Consider the following 21,085-nt stretch of genomic DNA (forward strand, 5'->3'; position numbering starts at 1 on the left):
GAACTTTAATGTACTCTAATCAAAGGACACTGAATCTTATCTGAGAATAAACATGATATGTTGAAAACTCAAATTTCCATCATGATATGTTGCGATAATATGCTTCTTAGTGTTATTATGGTCATAAACTAAGTGGTTAAATGTGTTTTCTGCCTGTTGTTGTTTCATTGATTCTACACACACATCACTTGCAGTGGCACAGTAGACCATTAGTTCTGTAATGGCAGGTAAACATTTGAGACAATCACAAGGCAAACAGAGAAACACAATCAATGCCTCTCAGCCTCAAGAAATACGAGCCTGCACCTGGACTCCTTCAAAGTGCCCCAGCACCTCCGCAAATGAGCAAAAAGGGAGACAGTGCCCCTTTAAGGGATAACTCACAGAGGAAGGAGGAAAGCTGCAAAAAGGAAGGAGAGGAGGTGTATATGTGTACGTGTACATGTCAAACTGATAGACACTTGGGAGAGAGACAGAGAAAAAGACAGAGAGGAAAGAGAGATAAGGAGAGAGAAAACCAGATACTGAGAGACACAACATTGCATTAGGCACTAAGAGCCATTCCTCGCTCGCTAAAGGCTAATGCAATTGCCACAATAAGAGTGTCTCAGTGGAGGCTGTAAAAAAAAAAAAAAAAAAAAAAACTAAGAGGGGAATGAAAGAGGAGAGGCAGGGAGGGAGTGAGGGAGGGGAGGGAGAATGAAGGGAGGGATAGAGAGACGAGGGAGGGAGGGAAGAAGGAGAACTGGCAGGTCTGCTTCCAGACTCTCACATGGACAGTGGATCTCTTGGGACAACTGGCTGAAAGTCTCTCTCTGTCTCTACTGTTACTCCTGGCTGTGTGTGAGTGGCTGAGTGGGTCGCTACTCTGCTGTGTCTCCAGAGTGATTTATCAGGTTTACAGGGAGGAGAGACAGAGGGAGAGAGAGGGAGACAACTCCGGTAGCAGGCAGGCAGCAGTTACCAGCCAGCTGGCTGGGTGTGTTAACTCCACATCTGACCTCTATGGGAACAGAGCAGCCTCAACTCCTCTCCTCCTGGCAGGCTGTGGGAACAACGGTGGACAGATCTTCATTTTTACCCCTGTCTCTGCCTCTGCCTCCTGTCGGGCTTGGGGATCTGGCCAGAGCAGGACATGACATGACAGAACAGGACAGCTTTGGCAAGGGAGACCTCAACAGGGAGACCCAGGCTCTGAGGATTGCACTGCCGACTGATTCTTGGATCTGAAGTGGCACAGTTGGCAGAGTCGGGTTGACAGTCATGGCAGCAATGCAGTTGTCTACTCAGTCATTCGGCGATCAGATGGTTAGCCAGTCAGGCAGAAAATCGGTCAGTGGGGTCCTTCCCAAAGGGCAACTCTTCCACTTTGTGCATATCCTCATCTGAACTCTGAGGTGACTCAGACCTACCAAGTGGCAAAAGCGGACCTGTGGGCATGGTGAGTGGCAAACCCCCCCGCCCTCTCTGTCTCTCACATGCTTTTTCACACACAGTTTTTTCCTCTGAGCCTTTTTCTTATATGGGTATAGCATTCCTTTTCCAAATTTTATTGGTTTTGCTCTGTTGTGCCTCTCCTTATTTTTCCATCTTTTTTCTTCCGGTTGGCAGCTGACTTGCCACCGTGCCACAGATTTGATCAAAGCATCAGTGTGATCTTATGGAGTTTTAGGCAGTTGTCGAAGAGTCGCTTTGATCTTTTGGTGATGGCACTTGGGAAGACATCTGCATCTGTTTGTATGGCAAACAAGTAGTTGGTTTTACAGCCATCAAATCTCACCAGAGATATTTCACACGGGTAGTTTAAGCTAGTTGTTTATGAGGGTCAAATGAATAGTAAAATCTTTACTTACTCAAGGCTACATTACAGCATTACATAGTGAATTTTAATGCCAAATCAATAAAAAAAAACCTCATAAAACTTGAATAAACCTGTATTTGATTCTGAGCTCCGTAAACAGAAAAACAGATAGCATTTCACAAACGCACACACACACACGCACCTGCATGACTTTTGGCTGCTGTACCAGCACTTTTTCTCAGCAAACTCATGACTGTGGGGGGTTTTGCAGAACGGCATAATCTCACCACTGTTTGGAAAAGGAGTTTGATTTGATAAACCAACCCTAAAGTCAAGTGCACACAACATTTTTGGACACATAGTTCAAATATTTGAGTGTGCTCCAAGGCTTTATCTGGGTGTGCTAAATCAGTAAGTTGTTCCCATGTGTAAGAGACACATTACACAAGGGCAGACAAATGCTTTTAGAAAAGTTTTATACTTGTGCGCATTAATTGCAGTGGTATAAATGATGAAATGAGATTATACTGTGATAGAACTATATTCATGCTTGCTTGTAGCTGCATTTAGTGATATTTGGTATTAACACTTAATATAATAAATAACACTCAAAATAACTGTATAATGTGAAAGGGTCTATGGTAATGACAGACGACAAAGAAAAAAAATCCACACCCAACTCGGCAGCTCTATACATCTTTTAGCTTTTTTTTTGTGGCACAGCTGTATAGTTGAGTCTCACAGCTCTCATTAACCCCCCAGTATAAAACCATGAACAGTCATTTACAACTTGGCACTCAGACACGCAATACAAATGAACATCTGGCGAACAAAGTTTAGCATCTAGGGTGGTAACGACCTTTTTTTTTTTTTTCTGGAGTCATGAAGCCAAACCAGAACTGACAAGAAGCAAATTCAGGGCTTACATGTGTTGGTTCACAAGAAATATGACTACAATGAGGTGCCCATGTTGCTCCATGTCTATTAAAGATCTACCAATTATTGATAACAAGTTAGCCATAACCACCTAATCAATCAATCAATCAATCAAGAACTTTATTTGTCCCCTGGGGGGCAATTCAACTAATAAACATACGGCGTGTTAATGCTGTCTTTCTGTTAATTTGTTCGGGAATCTCTGTGCCCTCTAGTGGTCAGATATCACATGATTAAGCTTTAAATCTAAATCTCTTCTACACTCTACTTCAGAACAGGCCAAACACTGCATATGCGCTATCTGCGGCAGATGTTGACATGGGCGTTGTCTCGAGTACAACGAACAGATGTTTGTTATTTGGGTTCAGCAGCTAATTTTGCTGTCATCGATCAGCGTTTGTGTGAGCGTGAGCACATGTCTCATTGTGAGGGCATGCCTGTGTTGTGTGTTTTCCTAGGCAAGAAGTGCACCTGTGTGCACTCCACAGTGGTTCGTTGTGTGTGTTGGTGCCCTGTGTGCAGCCGCACAGCCTCCTCCTCTCTCATGGTTTCCCTGCACTTTGTGTGTTCGCTGGTTCCCCTCAGATCAACTGCAGAGTGTTTAAGTGTACAGGACAGCATGGTTTCCCTGAGCTCTTTCAGTCCGGCCATGAGTCTACCACAGAGAATTTCTGTCTGAGCGGTGGCAATTACAGCGCACATCCAAAGCCATCTTAGCCAGGAACCAAATGAAGGAGCCTTTGATAGGCCCCGACTGATGCATATTTACTTTTTACGACCAACCAAGTAGTAAACAGCTTGCTTTCTTGGCGCTGGAGTGAGACTTTAAATATAGGCCTGTTCACACACAAACATGCAAATAAACACATGCACATGCATGAACACTCACACACAAATAGACAAAGACTTTTCAAGTAATAGAGGGAATAGTACACGTCCATTTCTTCTTCTGCCAAATCAGTGAACGCCACAGAAATACCCACGACTTAGCGACACTGCCAGTTCTGATTGCCACTGATTTCATAATCAGGTTTGTTGAGCTATGCCTGGTTGTTGTTGTTGTTTTTGTTTTTTTTTTGGAGCTGCAGACACAGCAGCAGCAGCAGCAGTAGCCTCCAATTGAAGCCATGTGTGGTGGAAAAACAGGCCTCAGTTTGTGGAGAGATTGCATGCTTGGAGTGGGAGGGAGCCTGCCGGTTACAGAGGTCACAATCCGAACACGCCAACTCCTCCTGGCCTTCTCACACGCCATGCTGACGGATGCATCTCAATAGTCAGTGAGCAGTCCCTCCCAAACCACCTTCACTCCCTCCTCATATTGAAATGAATCAGCTTAGAAGGTGTATCTCCAGCTTCTGCTGCAGGAATCACCTGTTATTTTTAATTTTATTAATTTAAAAATAATTTTAATATTTTTAATTTAATTAACTTTTACGTGATGCCTACAAGAATAATACGGATCAAACAAGGGACACTAGGAAAGGCCTCCTAGCTGACTTTCGTTCTTATAGGTTGTGTCTGGAACTGCAGGAACGCTGTGTTCAGGGTGTGCCACAAAATAAAAAGCGGTTGGTTTAGTTGGGTCTGGTATGAGACTTTATTGGAGTTTGCTCTGCTAATAGTGGTGCTGATACATCCCAGTGTCCTCAGATGAACCCAGCAGTCTAATGTTGTTGTGTCTGAGCTTATTCCCTCCACCCATATGTCACCTGAGCACACTCGCACACGTCTTCACTCTATTTATCGTCTCTTTCACCTCTAATATCTATTTTTACCCTCTTTTATGCATGACTCTCTCAGTCTTTTCCCTGTTCCTCAGCTCTTCTCAGGTTCTTGCAGAGTCTTTCCCCTCAAGTTAAAATGTTATCAGCACAGCCACAGCTATTAGCTAATAGCTGAGATAGCCACTACTATCAGATTCAGAGATAGCCTATGCCAGGCTTTAATGCAGCTGTGCCATTTCCCCTCATGCATTATAATCGATCATGTTCCTGTCAGAGCAAAGAGCCAGATCATTTTTTCATTTCTCCATTGTTCCTATAAGAGGTGAGTCAGTGCCTCCATAAAGATAACATTCATGTGATTCATACAGTGAGGTACTTTTTGACGTAAAATTCACAAATCTCTTTAGTATCATATGTCTTATTCTGTTACACTTCTAAGTAAAGCTTGGTAATGATGGATTTTGCATGAAATTACATCCGGACCAAACTACATTAACGCTATGCAAAGTGGATTATTGTTAATGGGACATGTGAAAAAGCTCCTGCTTGATGTCTGCTCCCTTCATCAGTCACATGTGGGAGCTGGTTTATCGAGACTGAGTGATCTAATGAGCTAAATAATGAAGCCCAGACCCAACAAACACTGGTAATGACTTTTTAATGCTCATGGGGTCTTTAGTTACCTACAGAGGTGTGAACGGTTGAGATTGGTTCATGTTTTATCTCGCTGATCAAGTGCGGCTTATAGTTGTACATAATATCTCAGGCCCACCTCTTCCTGATGACAGTGTAAAGGTGAAGGTGGCGCGCTCCATACAAACTGGTGCGCACGTGTTGTCCAAGTGTTTATAGCTGTGAAAAGCCAGCTGTCACTGAGAGGGGCGAGCCGTAATAATTGTTAAAACGTGGGTGAGAAATGAAACGAAAAAGCCACAAAAATAATTTTGCAAAGAACGAAAAACGAGAACTTCTTAGAGAAGCTCGAACCCAGGCTTTTTTCCATGCAGCTGGCCAATCGCTGCATGAAGTGGGTTCGAATGTCAGCCTGTCACTTATGGAAAGTTACAGAAATTGTTGGTTGCAGGTTTTAGTTGCTGTTCGATGATCTGTTAAGTAATTAGTTTGAGACATACTGACACCTTTAAGACGGCAGTACAATTGAAAAGAGCTCTTACCACATCAGACAACAAAAGTATATGCAGCTGTTCCGAACAGCCACAATCGACGGCGGGATGAAAAGCAGGCCAATGTAGAGAGGAGAGAGACGTGATACTGTTTCGATAAGTGGATAATGGGAACATTTTCAGAAGGCATTTGTAGTGTCTCGATTGTTCACGTGAAAAGTGATAGATGTTGTGTGAAGTATTAAAAAGAGGACTTGGGAGAGAAGTTAAAACCCAGTATTTGTTTTCACCTCCACACGCCTGGTTTTGTAAAGTCACAGAAATTGTCAGTTGCATCATGTCATTCAACAACCCAACCAGCTCTTTGGTTGGGGAATACTGGTGCCAACATTCAAAACCTCTCTCCCAAAGGTTTGTATTAAAAGAGTTAAAAAGAGTTTTGTATTTCATAAGAGCTTTGCACACTTACAGACTGGAAGAGCCTGTTAATATAACATCCATTAACCAAAGCTTTGCTCATGCTGGATATTGCTCTCTCTTTCTCACAGACAAACACATACATTCTCACACGCTAGCACTTCTCTCCGTCTCTTGTTTCTCCTTCTACCTCTCAACAGTTTGCCTGTGTTTTGTGAGAGCAGGGTGACAAATCACAGTGGCACCGATGTGTGAGATGCAGGGTGACGTCAGTGCTGTGCGGCTGGGTTTAGATGTGAATCTTACGCCTGCGGTCACCACCACATATATCACAACATCTCTTGTGTAAACACTGCCAAACTGCCAAGAGTGGAATTACATGAGAAACTGCTTTTCAGCAAATGGTGTGTGGCTTTTGTCACCTTTGTAAGAAAGTAGGGGGAAAAGAGGCAAGGAGCATTTGTGGATTTTTGTGGGTACATACAAATGTTAATACACTTAATTTTGTGGCTGCCTCTTTGTGTTTTTTTTGGGGGGTACCAAATGCCACTTGTGCTCTGTGTTATTTCCACTCTGGCTCTCCTTCGGCCTTTTGCCCAACAAGCAGTTCCTCCAGGCTGCGAGAATGAGGTCAGTTTATTCAGCTGAGAGTGCAAACCATGCGCTTTCTAAATGCGGTGACTTCTTCGCACCTTCAGCCTTGTGTCCAACAATAAGTTCCATCAGGCTGTAAATTATGTTCATCTGGACTCACACAAACTGGAGACATGACATTATGCTTTCACAAACCACAAACAAATGACAGTGAAAGTCAAGTTTAGTTACCATGGACATATGAAAATCATGTCAAACGAACCTCCAGTAATTTATTAATATCAGTTTTGTCCTGAAGCTGTAGATAGTTTTTTTTTTTTTTTTTTTTTTTTAAAGAAAAGTACATTGTCCTTCATCATTCTGGAGTATTTATCTGATGTAGACCTTGAACAATTAGTTGATCAACAGAGACTATTTCAAGAAAAAAATGCCAAACTTTTGATTGTTGCAGCTTTCTTTGTCACATTTGTGAATTTGAATAGTTTTCACAATTGTCTAATATTTTATGGACAAAACAAGCTGATGAAAAAGCTGAAGATTAACCCGAACTAATAATAATAAAAAATGTTAGTTACACTCCTAAGTTACTGTGCATTTCAGGTGTTACGCCAATTCTGGTTTTGTAGAAAGACTTTTCTTGGATGTGTTACAACCTGACAACAATGTCACCTATCAGTTATTTCCCACATTGAGCCTCCACACCCTGCAAACAAACACTGACCACTCCCTTTGATTCACTCTCACCATTTTCTTTTCTTTCACACACAATGCAGATCAGCTCATGCATGCAAATGAACAACAGAAACGCCTCCATGGACGCGCACACCCTCGTTGGCACACACACCCAAGTGGGCAATCCCTCATTCCACTTTCCTACAACTGTTCAGTGAAGCACAACTTTACGTTCCACATCTCACAAACCTAGACAAACATATTTATTCATGATTCCTGCACAGGGAGGGGCAGACTGCTAACGCTGCTTGACAGGACAGGCATTTTTCTCTGTCTGGAAGGATTGTGCACGCCTGCGTTAAGTTGTACAACATGTACTGTGGCTCTGCACATAAACTCCAGGGCTGATGTAGTTCCTTCATAAAATGACACACAGATGCCTGTGAGATCCCATCAGCAGACATTGTAACGTTTTTATGTACATGCAAGTGTAGACAAGAATGGCACCATGACTTCAGAAGATAAGAGAGAAAAGCCTCTGTGTATTTTCTTTGTAATTATCAAGATTTCAAAATGCACTGATGATAGTGCTTTCAGATGGGCTCCGCACTCCTGCAGCGCTGATTATAGATGGATCTCTACAGTTTGTCCTTCACTCGCATTCCTCAACATCTTACTGGAATACTAGAAATTAACACACCATGAACCTACACCACTGATACATAGAGGAATAGTTTATCATTTTGGAAAACATACGTAATTGTATTGCAGAGAGATATATGAGAAAACTGATGCTTCTATTTGTTAAACGTGTAGAGACAGCACAGTTTTATTTGGATTAAACAAACAAGATGCAGCGTGTTCACTGTTCACCGTTGAGTTTTAAACGTGTGTAGAAGGATTTCATTACCTTTGGACAGAGCCAGGCTGCCAGCTGTCTCCCCCTGTTCCCAGTCTTTGAGCTAAGCTAAGCTAACTGTCTGCCAGCTGTAGCTCCATGTTTAACTGACAAATATGAGCGCGGCATCAGTCTCCTCATCTAACTAGGAAAGTAGATGTATTTCCCAAAATGTCAAACTATTTCTTTAAGTCCACAAATTTAAGACGACAGTTGCATGTAGCATGAAAACATCTGATCATGGTTTTGAAATCTTCTGATGAAATGACACATTTAAATATTTCTTAAGTTACTCCACAGTAAAACAAACAAACAAAACAGCTTTCCGCTTGTGACAGAGGGAACTCTACATATGGTTCTCCAATCATTTTGACTCTCAAATTAAGGGAGAGGAGACGCTGACGATGTATGAAAAGTTGTCAAGGATAGACTGTTGAGACTCAGCCCTAACCTCCTCCTCACCGCTCAACAATCCTGTCATTATTCCTTCCCCACCATGGTGGGCCTGGAATTTTCCCTGTAAAACAGAACAAACAACAACAACAAAAGATAATCATACACGGTGACGTTCTAATTTTGCAAGATGGAAGTTGTAAAAAAGAGCTGGAGTTTGTTTGTTCTATGTCTCCACTTGTGACCCACCCAGCAGATTCAAACCATCTACAATGGGAAAACAAATCAAACAGCTCTCTATGACCTGAAAACCCCTCATTTAATGGGAGCCAGAGACAAAATAGAACCATGTTCTTTTGTCATAGTTTGCTCATTGTTTGCTAAAAAGAACACAGATCTCCTTGTGGTGCCCGTGTTCTCTCAACATTTTATAGAGAGAACACTGACGTCCAGGAGCACCAGACAGTTTGCATTGCTCTTGCCGTTTAAAACAAGCAGTGTTTCCTTTTTGCCCCTGAGTTGCTTTAAACAAACTGAACAGGTAGCTGGCTCTGCATGTTTCAACTAGGTTCCACATCTGCTGCATCTTGCTGATCTGTGCAACAGAAAAGTCTGCAGAGTCATTCCTCACGTCCCACAATTAAATTTAATGGAGATAAGTACCATATTTCATCCCGGGGTTACAGGAGTGGTTTGAAGTGCATCATGGATTATCATCAGGTCAGTTCAAGTTCTAATGTAAAGGTTTTGTATATACTCTCTGAGGAGTAATGTACCCCACGGCTCTTTCTTTCTCTCTCTTTCAGGTCACAGGTGCTTCACAGCTGCTGTGGAAGGAAACATATGGAGCCCAGGAAGATGCCGGAGATACAGAGGGCAAGGAAGGGCAAGGAGGTGCGGACTGGATCCAGCCTCTGCCCTGGCTGTGGTGGGGAGGGTTCCTGGCACCGTGATTTGATGCACAAAGAGAAACAAAAATCACATTGCCAGGGATTTCCACTCCTTCACAGCTCAGCAGATGACCCGGCTGCATCATTATATTTCCACCGTGGGATGCTTTTGTGTAGTCTCCTTCACTGTTCTGTGTTTTTTTGTTCAGTTGATATCTGACACTGGATGTTGCTATGGAGTCAAAGAAATAAATATTGGAGAGCTTAGACGGATATTGTTATCAAAGTTCTCAAGACTTCAAGAGGTTAACTTATGGAATCAGATTGTCACATGAAAAACTGCAAAAGAACACGTGTCTCCCTTGAAAGGTGTTAAAATGCTTTTCAGGCTGCACTTAAATCTGCAGCTGTCTGAAATTTGAACTGTCTTCACTGTTCTCTCCTTTCAAATCATCCAGGAAGTCGATATAAATTCATATGAGAGCCAGACAGCTTTACACGACAGAACAAATTTTTGCATGCAGTTTCAGCTCTTGGATTTTAGATTTGTAAACAAGGAGATGATTTTGATGTAAAGAAAGAAATCTGGGATCAGCCACTGACAGCACACTGAAACCCAACGCGAACTAGCCCGGTTGAAGGCGAAGCAAACCTCAACATCATAAGTGTTGCAGAAATTCACCAAACTTTACAACTGAACAGTCACGTAAAGGTCTGTGTGAGTCTCTATTCCCTCAAAAGCCAGCCACTTGCTAAAGGCACAGAGCTTAGCTAATTGGTGAGCATTGATCCCTGCTATGTGTTGTTCACAGTGGCTAAGTTCAGTGCCTGAGGTGAAATAGTTGATTCGACGGAGGGGATTTGTTTCGGTGAATGGAAAGAACCTGATGATCTCGGATATGAAGAAAGGAGGAGGGAGAAGGAGAGGAGAGGAATGACGAGAGATTAGGTGGAGAAAGAGGGAGCGAGGCTGGAAGGTGGAAAGACGGAAACACTAAAGATCAAGGTCTTGTATGAAGTTAAATGTGTTTCTTTGGACCAAATGATGGTCTAGGTTGTGTAATATGGTTTAGAAGTGGGACAAGCTGTACATTTTTTTAATTGTGTTTGCCTGAAGCAACAACTGTCTTACCTTACGCATCTGGCAAGAATCATCATGCATGCCAAATATATTTGAAAGCATTTCAATGAGGGAGTTTGACCCAAGTTTAATGTCGACGTTTTGTATTGAGATTTTAGGAATGTGTTGCTAAATGTCAGGCCCGTCCGGGCATGCCCAGTTCATGTCCAACTGAGTTTGCTCAGGACCAGTGTGCCAGTATCTCAGTGCCACACAGCAGCCTGGACTTAAGTGTTGGAGACAAAACCTGCATACACTTAATTGACCTTTAATGATAAATGCCCTGTTCACAACTTGCTGTCTATTACTTCCCTCCTGCGTGGAGTGTTAGGCTAATGTTAGCAGCTCTTTCCTACACTTTATTAGGTATGGAAGTTTACACTCCAACAAATCCTGTCAACGTAATTCGATATAGTGTTTGGTCATCCTAAAAAACTTTTTTTTTCTATAACACTGTAAGCTAAACAGCTAAAAGAGATTATGGTATACCAAAAGAAATGTCACAATATACTTTATCACAATTGTCAGTTAGTACAAAATATTGTATGCCAGCAATAAATGGATACCTTTTTTTTCTTTTACAAGATTATTGTTTTAAATCAAGTAACAGACGCATTAACATGTCAGCCAGATACAGCTTGAGGTCATAAAGTTAGCTTAATTATCTAGGAAACTATAGTTAATAAAATCTGCCTGTGACAGTTGTCTGCCAGAAATTATAACTCTGGCTTTGTCTGGCTCTGTCTGAAATGAAGGAACCATTGTTGCAAAGCTTTCTAAGAATTTAGGATGATAAATTTGTTATCATTTTCATTGTAAATAGTGCTGAAAAGCTTGACAGATCTAACAGCAGTAACGAAAGGGGAGGCAGGGCTTAATGGTCAATTCACCCTAACAGAGATTGCTGTCTTGTTTTTTTTGGTCACTGTTCTTACACTGCAGGTTGCGCACAATCTAATCTTTCTTTTTTTGTTGGATTAAAAAACATGCCCTCTGTTTTAGCATGCAGACTGCATCCTGCATTGTCAGATGATGTCTGGGCTGCGCCCTCCCGTGCCTACTGAACTGGTATCAGTGTTTTATCTGAAAACTGGCTCAGTTCAGCAGGAACAGGAGTTGAGCCCTCTTACTAGCAAGATCTTTGTCCTGTGATACTTCACCAACACCCATTGAGCACGCAGCAAGACAGCTCAGCTCAGATTCAACATTTCGGTTGCTGTGTTCAATTGACCACACCCAACACAGAGCCGCGTGGGATGTTAGCCTCGAGTCACTGGCCCTGATGAAAATTAAACCCGAGCTTTCCAACCTGTCAGACGACGGCACTGAACCCTGAAGTGTATGCAAAGCAGAGCAGCTTGAGTCCGATGACTGTCCCCTTTCTTTGGTAAAATATGAATGTTTCATAAGCAGATTTACCATTTTTTGCAGAATAGGTAAGCCCCGGCGTCCCGAGCCATTGTGTGAATACTGTTACATACTGATGCAGTCGTTCTTGCTGTTCTGCTCAGCCTTCATGTTTATTTAAGCATTCTTCCGTCGACAAGGCTGCAAACACGTCTCTCACTCTCTCTCACGCTTATGTCTCTCTCTCTGACTCTCTCTCTTTTTTTCTGTCTTTCTGTGCTGTCAAAGGCCAGACTGAGACTGGATTTCATTGTGAGGTAATCCCTGTGAAATGTCTGCTATGCCTGTGTAATTGATGTCACCCAGCAGTCGCCATTAGCAGTGATTGGGAATGTGTGCAATGCTGCTTCCTCCCCACTCTCCAGATAACTTGTAGCCACCAAAGGAAAAGTGCTTCATCTTGAAGATATTCATAGCCAGAGGAAAATGGAAGCTCATTAGCAGGCATGATGAATCTGCTCTTATCCAGCAACTCCACTGACCTTGGTTGGCATCATAAAATTATATTTCTGTCGCTTTGAACTTCTGTGGATAAATGTTCCATGCAAACCTTGAGGAGATTACCCACAGAATGTCTAGAAAGTTGATTTTTTCATAGTGTCAGCGGTGTGGTATTGTCTTCAGGGCATTGTTCAGCCAGGTGGTACCACTGACAAGTTAGCTATGATTTGTGTAAGCATTTAAAGGTACAGTCAGCGATTCTAATCCAGTGGCAAATTCAGCAAATATCTCATCACGGTCTACTAGCTGTCCATTCTGTGTGTGGCCTGAAAACAGTGTTTGTACACAGCCCTGGCTCTGTAAATGGGGAAACAAACAAAGTGGCTTGGATCATGCCACACAACACTATTCCAGCAAATCAGCAACAAGGGGTAATGAGGCAGGCCCACCTCTGCCTCTTCCTTTGCTTTTGATGCCTGGTGTCCCTCTTCCACTTCCTGACCCAGGAGGAACAAAGCTACACCATGATAGTACTAAAATGTAAATGACATTGTAGATATTACTTTGCCAACTTGGTATCAAAATATTTTACCTGCTATGTCAGACCTCACATTATTTCTTTGGACTTACACGTCTTTGTTTGTGTAATGTTACTCCTCCCACCATATGTGCTCGTCTGTGGAATTACACCATAGTAAGAGGAAAATCTTAATAACGTCAGAGATATAATCCTGCCACGTTATTTTTTTCCTTGTTCTTTTAGAATTTGTAATAAACAACATTCCTCTGTGTGTCACTGACGGAGAAGTATATGTTACTGTTATTGGTGAAGTTACTAGTGATAATATTACCCATACATAGGCTGAGTTACGCTTCGGCTTAGGCTTTGGCTTATATAAATATTTGGCTTCAACGCCTATTTAAATATTGGCAGGCTGAATAACTGAATGGAAGACAATGGCGCATTGTCGTGAAGTTCTTTATTCTACATGTCAGTAAGTTTCTAATTACTTTCAACCGTTTGGAGCATGATTTATTCTGATGTTACAGGTGCACCAAGTGTTTCATTTCATTACTGATCAAACCATGATTTACTGTAATAAAGTTTAAAGGAGCCTGAGAAAGAACTCCAGCATTGTTTTTCTTTTTTTATTCAGTATCGTAAGATAACATCATTTATCCCTAAGAGGCAAACATGTTACAGCAGGAAAGACCAAAGGTGCAGACAAAAACAAAAAAGGTTATCAGAATGTGACAACATTTCTGTGGTACTGAGAAATTATGAAACTATGACTTTAATTGCACATAATTACCATATTGTTATGTCTTTTGGTTGCTGTCGCTTTACCAGTCAGGGCCAAAACTACCACTGAAGATACTGGGATTGTGAGGTCAACCTGGGGGTTTTAGGAATCTGGAGATATTTTAAATTATTATTCCATTATACCATTTTTTAGACTCAGTATATACAGTTTTGACTGCTTTTAGGCCAGTTCATAGATTAAGCATTCATTATTTCCCAATCTGAATCTAAGTTTAATGCAGCAAAACCAGATATTAGTGGCTATTGTAGCCTCTGCTGTAGGACCAGGCTACAGCAAGGACATGTCATAGAAACTCTATACTGGACACAAAGATGGTGCCTGCTCACTTGAATAAAATTTACTCACCTGGCGCATAAACCAAATGAGTGTTCTGGTTTCCGGATTTGCTTCTGCACTGTGTGGTTGGTGTTTCTGGCCCTGCCTGCGTACCACTCTCCTAGGCTGTGGAAAGTTTTACAAATAAAAACCATCCATGAATTAACTCATGATAGAGTAATAACCAACCTTGCTTGTAGTTTGACATATCCTGCGAACAGTTTTACAGACATTTATTTTCTAATGATTGTGCAGGGAAAAATTATCTTTGGGCTGCAGGAGGTTTTTCTTTATGTGCATCTTTCTTGGTACATACGTGGGTTACACAGGTCTGATAAAATCACTTCTTTCTTTCTCCATACTAACAGATTATTTTCATTTTCAAACTTGTCCTGCTGACTCAAGTAACATCATTTGAAACGTTTTATTAGATTGCATGCAGCTTCCTCTGGAGACACAAAAGGCTTTATACTACTTTTTTCACAAATGCAGTAGTACTCCTCAAGACCTATAAATACCCCTTGTTGTGTAAAATACTGTTGGATTGCCAACAATCCATTTTTATGATAAACGTTCATGGGTGTATAATATTCTTCTACTTAAAGTCCCTCTCAATAATCAATTCAGAAAAAAAACCCTTGTAAAACTGAACTTTTGAGCATAAAAAAGTTTACATTGTTGTGATATGGAGGGAAATAACATTTACAGTCAATGCAACTTAACAATAAACTAAAAAAAATAAAATAATTTTAAAAATGTCCAGGGTAACAGGACTGACTGGGGAATGACCTCAGTACTGTTTCTTGTCAGTGTTGTAGCAGACGAATTCCGGTAAACTGCAAAAGGTCGAAAGTTCAACTTTCTTTTTTAGTTACACTTGTTGCATCCTGTTGCATGCTGTCAGTTTCATGCAGTGAAATCAAAAACATGACAATACACAGTCTCTAGTTTTTATGAAAAAAAAAAAAAAAAACACTCACACATCCACAGAGCCAATGACTGGTACCCAGACCAAAGCCTCCCGTTCTCCTTTTAGTCTCCATAGTGATGTCAGTATCCCTTTCATCTTCAGGCCTCAAAGGCTGACCAGATTTCGTGATGTGGCTGGTTTATTAAGCCTGATCTGCTTTTGTTGCCCCCTCTGCCATTCAGTCAGCATCCGTGCAGTTCTGGCCCGTGGCTGTGAGCTTGCCTGCGTAATTTGGTTTAGAGCTGAGCAGGAACATCTGTTCTACAAAGCTTGAGCTCCTTCCGTTCCTCGGGCCTCATGCAAAAAAAACAAGGGCAGTAGTGAGGCCACTGCTGCAGCACAGAACCTCCAAACCTGCAGGTCATGACCTTGGGTAGAAACCCTCTCAATAATAATCTCAGCAGTGGGCGAAGAAGAATGACAGCCCTTTGAATGTTCGAGGTTCAAATGTGTAAAGTGGCAATAATTAGGAATATGCTTTATTGATTTCATATGTACACTAGGAGTTTTAAAACTTTGAGACAAAGCATTTCATTCAGTCAGCCCACTCACATGAAACAAATTTATGGTGGGAATATAGATCACAAACACTTATGACATTAAATGTTGTTAGTGTTCTGTCATTCAGTTTGACCACATACTAACTTTTAAAAACATTAGACTATCAAGAAAAAGATGTTCACTTATTAGTACTTATGGGTATCATTTTGTTAGAGATCCGGGGTTTTACTCATGAAAAAATATGCATAAATCCCACATTAAGCTTGGATTTATGAAATATGATAAAGTTTCTAAAAACAGTGGATTGCACTTCTCTCCAACAAATTGTTATACACACACTGTCCACGGCACACACACTACTTCCTGATGATAACAATCCCACAATGTAATGCTCTGTATTTTAGAGATGCAGATAGTACCACTGTGCAACTCTGGTCAGTGACATATGACAGTGAAGTGGACAAGCAAAGAGAGAACTTCTGCATTGGAGATTAATTCAGAATCTTCAGCATGATAATAAATAAATAAAGACAAACTATAAATTTTACTTGTGCAAATGTTGCAGATCCAGGGAAGGCAATGTTTGGGTTTGTCAGCTTGTTGGTGCACAACTTTGGTCCAGACTGAAAGATCTTTACTACTATTGGATACATATGAGACACCCCTTTGGCTTAAGGTTCATGACATTAACCATGGAACACAAAGTCTAGTTCAAATCTGTCCTGGGGACCTTTGGCTATTAATACTACTCAGTGCATTGCCATGGTTGTACAGACATTCATGGTCTTCTGAGGATGAAGCCCACTGACTTTTTTGCTTGCCTGAATTTTCCTGTAGCACTACAAGAAAGTTCACATTTGGGGCTTTGAAATGGCAAGCAATAATTATTGCATGGATTGAGTCAGAAGTTAGAATTTCAACTTGTCATATACTTTTAGTTTAGGATTGAACACTTGCAAAACTATTTACTATTACAGTCTCAGCTGTGCTTGTTGCGTTTAATGCTAACTAGAAGTTTTTAACATGCTAACATACCAAACTACGTGGGGGAGCATGATAAACATTTCACCTGCTTATCTATCACCTGCACCTAGTTACATGTCAGCACTAGCACTGTAAACATGTAAGCATACTGAAGTTAGCATTTAGCTTAGAGTACTGCACGGCACTTCACAGAGCTGCTAGCATATCTGTCGATTCCCAACCATGTCCCCTCCATGTCCTCTTTAAGAAAACCTGCATCCTCACTTTGGAAACTTTTTGAAACCAAAGCTGAATCATCACCCTTGGAACATCTTTCACAACACAATTAGTTAAGTGGTCACGGTGCTCAGTCAAAGCACAGCAAGAATGAGAGAGGGGATTTAGAAAAGGGAGAAGACATGCTCACATACATTCCCAAGGTTGAGAGCTAAGTCACTGCAGATGGCCAACATCCAACCCTCAAGGGAAAACTTGTGTTGTCTTTGATAATTGTGTTCTACCCTCACAATGAAAGAGGAATGAAAAACACTTTGGCATGCTTGTGGCAATTTTTCAAACCTGCTGGAAAATGTTATGTATTTATTATTATTAAAAAATAAAGAAGAGGTTAGTGACAGAGTTTGTGCTGACAGTGTGTCTACCTCCATCATTTTATATCTCATAACCTCTGGCCTGTTCTCCTCTGTATCCGCTGTCCCACTATCTATAATCTGATAAAGAGGAAACCGCTGGACCCAGAGATGGTGTAGATTTTAGGAGCCCTGCCTCCTCCACATGCATCCAAACTGGCATTGGAGAAAATGTCTCCAATGTCTCTCCAAAAAAAATGGAGAACGAGGACGACGTAACTCCTCTCCTCCTGCTGCCTTCAATTTCAAGGCTCATTTTATGAATGGGGTATAACAGACATGTTTGATACGTGTTTATGCATACCTTTAAACTGTAGCCCAGAGGATATAAATCCAAAATAAGATCTCAAAGCTGCATTGGCTTCTTCAGAAAGGATTCCTCAGCCAGGTGCAGTCGACTAAACCCGACACATGAGGAAGAAAAGGGCCTTGTATGCAAACGTTTCATTTGTTCGTGTGGACATGCAGCGCGTACGCCCTTCCTGTTCTTTTGTTGGCAAGAGCGCGACGTCAGCTGCTCAAAGGAAAATGGCAAACACATTGATTGATTAATTGCAACCACAACACTGGATATTTGCACAGCCATTATTGATGTCTGACTGTGGAATGGGATGCTGTAAGGTAGCCAAATAAATGCAATATTTTCTTGGGGAGTTCTACCCAGGGAGCAAGACGGCTGGGTTAAATAAAGAGAGAATTTCCTGATGTTGCCAGTTCATGAAATCATCCTCTGTGTGAATGAGAAAGAGCAGATAACGACTGACTGCCCCAGCGGACACCTGGTGGTTACTGTCTGGGTTATATCAGCTCTGTTGAGGGAATGCTTTTACTGTACACCCATGTATACACAGATGCACAAACACATGCACACTTGAACCCATACAGTATATATACAGCCTGACATACACACACATTCAAGTACACATAGGAGGCTCTATTGTGTTTTCTCCTGTCCTGTGTAAAATAAATGGCGATGACAGCTGCTGTGCACATATTATGATGATTATGTGAGATAGAACATGTCTAATATGAGAACAAAATGTATTTTCATTACATTTAATGCATTATGGTGTAGTAAATTTTGCACAAACGTGTTCTATTCCCATATCATCAATTTTACAGTTGTAGGAAACTATGCAAGCCATTATTTTTCAGCAGATCATGCAAGTGTTTTCATGTAAGATAAGCAATCAGACTGTCTCTTGTTCTTATATGTTTGTCCTCCTCTTCTCTATGAACTATAGGTGCAGAAGAAACCTGAACAATGTGTCACAGGCTTCCTTTTTTGGCAGTTTTCCATTCCCATGTGATCTGCATGTATGCGTGACAACATGTCAGCATGACAGGAATGATAATCTTTCCCCCACTGAATAGACTGTCACTCATCTGAGTCAATACATTCCTGTAATTTTTGATGTTTACTACATTGTTGGACTGTTTTTCCTTTACCCCAGCCCCTGCATTTCTTTTCTTTTTTTGTATTTTCTGTCAGTGCTGTGAGTTGTGTCTTTCATCACTCCTGGTTTGATTTCTTGATTTCTTAAAGTGCGGTGACACTCATGGTTTGGGAGTTTATGTACACTATGTTCTTGTCTTTGGCTTCTGTCTGGGTCAGAGAGTCAGAGAGTGTCTATTAATTTCTGTGGACACTAGTGACACAAGTGAAGTCATATCACTGGAGATTTCTGGAGCTTCTGTGGCGCTGTTACTGCAAGGTTTTTTTCTTAACAGACTCAAGTGGTTTGTGATCAGTTTTTCCACAATGACTTAAAAACCATAGACACAATACTGGAAATGTTTGTGTCCAAACAAAATACCATGCACATAGTTTTTCTTTTCTTCAAGCTGAGTGTAGCTGATTTCACAGTGACCCTGACGCCTACCCAGCAGGCTTTTCTGATAGTAAAACTGTGCCATACTTGGGAATTTTTTATTTATTTATTTATTTATTTTATAGTGAGCATGTGGTTGAACTGCAGATAAGTAGATTAGGCTAAAGGAGTGGTTTAACAGTAGTTTCCAAAAATATTTATATTCATTTATTTATAGAAATTGGGTCATATTATAACTGGCCTGGAAACATGTTGGCCTCCGCCCTGAAAGAGCAAGCTTTTAACTCATAAGGTTTTGGGTGGAGTATCCCTGTAAAGTGATTGCTGTGTGTGTCAGTGTATCTCTACACTGAAGCTAGTAAAATTGGTGACAATGATTTTCCATTAACACAGCTGATATCATTTTTTAACAAGCTTAGGACATAAATCTCACTTAGTCTTAGTCTCACTTATTTTATTTTTTTTTTGCAGGCTGTTGTGTTGCATTGAGCACTCGTGCAGCACATGTGTCGCAGTGCTGATGGCAACGTATCACACTCTCCCCCGCGTAGCTTCTCTGTGCCTCACCCCCTGCCTTCCCCTCTCCTCAGACAGTACATCATTAGCTGTCTGCTGAACACCTGGAGGCAAAGCCAGCGAGGTAATTATTGAGGGCATAGCCATGTCTGCACGCAACTATCATTAACCCATCGTACCTCATTTAGAGAGGAGAAAAGACCTTGTTGTTGTAAGGGGAGAAGGAGAGAGAGCAGTGTGGATTGGTGATCAGCCCCTGACATGTCAAATATGATACAACAAATATCTCTGAGCCTAGAGCTAATAAAGCCTGGAATTTGCTGTTGCTTTTTCATTCAGGCACCGGACCTGGAGACGTGCCAGGACCAAGGATGAGGGAGGCTTATCCTCTACTCTTAACCGTAAAGATGCAGGAATTCATGAGAGGGGAACACACACACACACACACACACACACACACACACACACACACACACACACACACACACACACACACACACACACACACACACAAAACTAGCAATGACTTGTTTGCTTCCCCAGCCACAAAAAACAGGAAAAGATTTTGAGGTGAGCCAACCTCAGAAATCCTTACTTCTAAGAAACCTCATAAACGACTGCAGAAACCGGAGTTAGAGTGTTTATGGGCATGTTGATGTTTGAGTGTGTGCAAATACATCTTAAATATGTATGTATTAGCCTATAGGCTTTGCATGTACATTTCAGACTGAGTATGTTATTCATATGCGTTAAATTTTAAGTTGCTTCACTGTCATCTGCAAATGATAATAAATATGCATGTGTGTTCTTTCCTGTCGTTACGGCAGAGCACAGTTCCCTCAGATGCTGCGTGGGCGGCTGTTTCAGGTAAAAGTGTAAAAGCAGAGTTCTTCCTTTATCACTTCAACGCCTCATTTCCTTCTTCCAGTCATCACTGACGAGCCTGTGCAGCTCACACGTCATAAACAGGAATGCCTACATGATGCTGCCAGGATAGTGAAACATCTCAAAAGTTATTAACAAAAAGCAAGTGAATTGTTTTTAAAGTTAAGATGCCTTACAATTGTTGATTTGTTTGGAACCAAGTTAAATTGCTGTGTATGTCTACTAACTGCTGAACAGATTGATTTAATTTTTACTTGCTTGCATGCCTGTACAGTTTACTATAGAGCTAAAGTCACACTTAACTTTTAGATTAGCTTCTGCTGTAGTTTCTTTCACATGTGAGTGTAATTTCTTTGTTCACTGTCCTTTCTGAAAAACTGAAACTAGCACTGCTGAAAAAGATTATAACCAATTACTTAATGGTGCTGACTGCAACATGATATCAGGTTTGTCACTAAAACTCATAGCGGTGTGTTGTTTTATAAGATACTGGCTTTTTTCTTAATCTCTGCTAAAATGAAATGGTGCTGAAAATTACAACCCGCTAGCTGGTACAGTCATAAATAAATACTCATGAGACTATGGACAGAAAATCCAAGTATCATGTTTGAGCTTTTTAGAAGACCTTCTATGAGAAAATACACTTCCTGGGGAGGCTAATGGAACTTGAAGAGGAGATGGGGCTTCAGTGTTCTGGTCCACAGGGACACT

The 21,085-nt window shown here is 41.2% G+C and overlaps 1 long non-coding RNA gene across 1 annotated transcript; it reads left to right on the forward strand.

Moving 5' to 3' along the window:
- Positions 1–735: 735 nt before the first annotated feature.
- On the forward strand, positions 736–9,718 carry LOC121183705. Its single transcript, XR_005894222.1, has 2 exons — positions 736–1,441; positions 9,366–9,718. It is a non-coding gene; the product is annotated as an uncharacterized LOC121183705 (long non-coding RNA).
- The last annotated feature ends 11,367 nt before the right edge of the window (positions 9,719–21,085 follow it).

Source organism: Toxotes jaculatrix, chromosome 6 (assembly GCF_017976425.1).
Source record: "Toxotes jaculatrix isolate fToxJac2 chromosome 6, fToxJac2.pri, whole genome shotgun sequence".
Lineage (NCBI taxonomy): Eukaryota > Metazoa > Chordata > Actinopteri > Toxotidae > Toxotes > Toxotes jaculatrix.